At 36.7% G+C, this 4,834-nt stretch overlaps 1 non-coding gene across 1 annotated transcript; it reads right to left on the bottom strand.

The window, feature by feature from the left end:
- Positions 1-4,264: 4,264 nt before the first annotated feature.
- Positions 4,265-4,371, bottom strand: LOC128040169 (small nucleolar RNA R71). Its single transcript, XR_008194828.1, has one exon. It is a non-coding gene; the product is annotated as a small nucleolar RNA R71 (small nucleolar RNA).
- Positions 4,372-4,834: the final 463 nt, after the last annotated feature.

The raw sequence follows: 4,834 nt of genomic DNA on the forward strand, positions 1-4,834 counted from the left end.
GATGATTTGTGAAAGATTTCTCTACTATTGCTGCCCTATTGACAGATGTTATAAAGAAATCAGTGGGTTTCAAATGGGGTGAAACCCAAGAAAAGGCTTTTCAGACCCTAAAAGCTAAGTTATGTTCTGCTCCTCTTCTTAAATTACCTGATTTTTCTAATACTTTTGAACTTGAGTGTTATGCTTCAGGAATTGGAATTGGCGTCGTTTTAATGTAAGATAAGCAACCTATTACTTATTTTAGTGAGAAATTGAATGCTGCACAATTAAACTACTCGACTTATGACAAAGAACTATTGGCATTGGTTCGTGCACTCCAAGTATGGCAACATTACTTGCTGCCTAATGAATTTGTCATACATACAGATCATGAATCCCTTAAATTGTTAAAGGGACAAGGTAAGTTGAGTAAACGACATGCCCGATGGGTAGAATTCATTGAAACATTCCCTTATGTGATAAAATATAAAACAGGTAAAGATAATGTAGTTGCAGATGCTTTGTCTAGACGATATGCTTTAATAACTACATTGAATGCTAAAGTCTTAGGGTTTGAACATATTAAGGAGTTATATGATGATGATGCTAATTTCGGCCATATCTATAAGAATTATGGACATACTGCTTTTGAAAAGTTTTATCTTGTAGATGGCTTTCTTTTTCGAATAAACAGGTTATGCATACCAAAGTGTTCCATGAGAGATTTATAAATTCATGAAGCCCATAGTGAAGGTTTAATGGGACATTTTGGAGTGGCCAAAACACTAGATATCTTGCAAGAACACTTTCATTGGCCACATATGAAGAAGGATGTGGAAAAGGTATGTTCCAAGTGCATTACATGCAAACAAGCAAAATCTAAGGTAATGCCTCATGACCTTTACACTCCTTTACCGATTCCTACTTCACCTTGGGTAGAGTTATCCATGGATTTTATTCTAGGTTTGCCTCAAACTAAGAAAGGAAGAGATAGTATATTTGTTGTTGTTGACAGGTTTTCAAAGATGACACATTTTATTTCTTGTCACAAAACAGATGATGCTACACATGTGGCAGACTTATTCTTTAAAGAGGTGGTAAGACTTCATGGCATCCCTAAAACAATTGTTTCTGATAGAGATGTCAAATTCCTTAGCCACTTTTGGAAGGTATTGTGGGGTAAGCTTGGTACTAAATTACTTTATTCTACTACATGTCACCCCCAAACTGATGGCCAAACTGAAGTAGTTAATCGGATCTTAGGGACTTTATTACGATCTGTTGTGGAAAAGAACATTAGAAATTGGGAAGAATGCCTACCATTTGTTGAATTTGCATATAATAGATCTATTCATTCTACAACTGGTTATTCTCCATTTGAACTTGTTTATGGTTTTTACCCACTAACAATACTTGATCTTGCGCCACTACCTCTTGAACATATTATTAATTTAGATGGCGAACAGAAAGCTGAGTTGGTGAAATCCTTACATGAGAAGGCTAGGTAGCGAATAGCCAAAACAAATGATGCCAACACCAACAAAGCAAACAAGGGGTGCAAACGGGTTGTACTAGAACCCGGAGATTGGGTTTGGGTCCATTTGAGGAAAGAATGATTTCCTACTAAAAGAAAGACCAAGTTGGACCCAAGCGGCGATAGGCCTTTTCAAGTACTCGAGTGGATCAACGATAATGCCTATAAAATTGATCTACCTGGTGAGTACAACGTAAGCTTTACTTTTAATGTGGCTGACTTGTCCCCATTTGATTTTTTAGATTCGAGGACAAATCCTTTTGAGGAAGGGGGGAATGATACGAGTCACAAAGGCCCAATCCAAGTTCAAGAACGTGATGGGCTCAAATTACCACAAGGCCCAATAACGAGATCAAAGGCCCAACAAATGCATTCCAAACTAAATGAGACCATTCAAGAGTTTGTTACCAAGGCCTTAGATGCATACACAAAAGAACAAGAAAATCAAGATTCACTTTCTTGTTTTCAAGAAAATCAAGAAACCGGATCTTGGTCCAATTTTGCTGTTTGGAGCAATTTCAAGAATCAAGAAAATCAAGATTTCAAATCTTGGAAATCTTGGTCCAAGAAACTGAATCTTGCAGCCAAAATGCATTGGATCTCCATTACGAGCATCAACGACCCAATTTTGGTAAAAGATGGATCACAAGCCCAAATTCTTGAAGGCGAGGCCCAATAAGCAAATTCCCAGCCCAATCAAGAAGTCCATACATATTTAGCTAAAAATCAGGCCAAAATGTCAAAAGGACCAATTCGTAAACATTTTATTTGTTTATTTAATTTTTTAGGCTCCAGAGATATTACATGTTAAAATCATTAAAAATGCCCATTTAAGTGTTAGTAGAAATTCTTTTATTATTTTTATTATTTAGGGTTAAATTTTAAGTTTTCTAATAAGGTTAGGATTATTTTGAGGCCTATATAAGTGATGGCCGGCCACCCCTTGTATTCACCACTCAAATACATTAAAATTTCAGATTTGTTAAAGTGCAAAATTTTCTTTGAGGTTTTCTCCAAGAATTCTCTCTTGAGCTTTCTTTAGAAGTTGTTTTAATAATCTTTTGATTGTGGGAGCCATCTTCAACCTTCTTCTTGCCATTGATATTCTTTGGAGGGGAGATTAGAGCCATTTGAAGGGATTTGTGAAGTCTTCGAGATTTCAAGGATCACTAGGACTTCTATTTAATTTCTTGCTGTTCGATTTATTTTCTTTGTTTATGCTTGTGTCGATTCTTTTCTAATCTCTTTGCTGTTCTTGTTTGTGTTTCAGCCTTGATTAAACTCTAAGATCTCATCATTATTCAAACCGATCGGCTCCTTTGATCTTAGCAACCAAAAATCGTCAAGATCCCTAAACTCTTAGTCGTTGCCGATTTCTTTGCTTTCATCTTTGTTTGATTTCGATTGCTAGAATTTTCGGGGATAACATAACTTGCTGTTTCAACTTTATCAACTCGTTATACCCTTGCAATTCGAAGATTGTGTGATCCTTAGTTCTTTATTTGTTCTTGCCGTTCCAAATCCTATTTTGTTTCCATCGATTGGCTGAATTTCAAGACTAACTTGCTATTCGTGTTTGTTCTGCTCAGATTCGGTAGATTGGGAATTAGATCAATCACAAATCCGTTTTCTTTGCATCCAATAATTGATATTCTTAAAGGCGTTTGTTTTCTTGGCTGCTACTTTATTGATTTTGGGGATTTAATATCAGATCTGATCAGCTTTAATCTTATTCTTTGTTTTTAATTTTCAGATCTGTTCATTTAGAGCCTCGTAGGAGTTTTCCCGTGACTTGACAACTCGATCTTGGTCCGCGCGCAACCCTCTATAAGTATGTTACATTGCATTGGGTTGGGATTGTTATTTGGAGGAAGTGTACTGAAAGGCTTTAAGCGTAATTTACTGGCAGCTCAGCTGCAAACTACTATTTTGTGTCACATCCGGTACTACTTGGAGTGTAGGGATGGGTGGGTTGATTGTAACCCCACATGGAGTGTAGGGTTGGACGGAGATGGTGTGTAGAGGCTGGTTGGGTAGGTTTTTGCTATTGCTTAACTATTACTACTACTGATACTGTGATTGGCTAAGGCCCTACTACATTTTTGACACTGTAATGAGATGGGCTAAGGCCCAAACTATCACTGATATTGAAAAGGGCTTAGGCCCAAGACTGTTCAACTATGCACTGTGAATACTAATTGTTTGTTTGTTTCTGCGGGATTACACACTGAGTTTACGTAAACTCACCCTTTTTGTTTAATGTGCACAGGTAATCCCTAGACTTAGACGGATCGATTACAGCAGAGAACTCAAAGAAGACCACGATAATTTTGGACTTCATGGTTTTCAATTTACAATTTATGATTTGATTATTATTGATTATTTGGGTTGTAATTTAAGGACCCTCTGAGACTTTGGTTTTAAATTTGGGTTTTTATTTATTTATTTTACTTTAGGATTTATACCTGTTGGTCGTAGGAAATTCGGTTTTCAAAAGTTAAAGTATTTTCTAAACGCATGATCACTTAGACTATTTTATTAAAGCTTCCGCAACGAGGAATGTTTCAAAACAATTTTTTTAAATGAATAAAGATGACTTCCTAAGTTCTAACAAAGGTTTACTAAAGATAATAACATGGAATGTTTTCATCGTAACAACAAGGCTTCAAAAACACTATCATGTGACATTGCCAGATACGACCATAACGTCTAGGCTGGGTTTGGGGTGTTACACCATCAAATTTGAATGCCAAGCTTAGAAATGCAATTACATCTTTTCGGCAAACAGAAGATGAAACACTATATGAAGCTTGGAAAGGATTTAAAGAATTACTTCAGAAATGTCCTATGAATGGATTTCAGCATTGGATGCAGATGAAGATATTTGACAAACTTGCACCCAGCAACCTGAAATTCACTTATAGTTTGAAAAAACACTAGTTAGTTACTTGCCCTCCCTCTTTAGGAGGGTACCATTGATATGAACCGACTCGGGTTAATCGAGTCGTTTCATTTGATTGCCCGATCGTCGACGAGGAGTAGTTGGAGTTGTCAAAATTGGGTGATTTAGGCTAAGGTTTGTTGAAGCTTTGAAAGGGGTTTAGATGAGTGGTTTGGTGTTGGTAGGTTCGGTTTAGAATAGAAACAAGGTAGGATAAAAAAAGGTAATTGATGGAGATTGATACGAGCCAAGGAGGTGACACTCAAGGGGTTGTTTTTCCTAGTGGTCCAATCACTCGAAGCAAGGCACGACAATTAAAATCAAAGATGAATGCTTTTGTCCAAGACTTTGTTGCTACAAATTTAATTCATCATGTTCGT

This window comes from Gossypium raimondii, chromosome 3, assembly GCF_025698545.1.
Source record: "Gossypium raimondii isolate GPD5lz chromosome 3, ASM2569854v1, whole genome shotgun sequence".
NCBI classification, from domain to species: Eukaryota; Viridiplantae; Streptophyta; class Magnoliopsida; order Malvales; family Malvaceae; genus Gossypium; species Gossypium raimondii.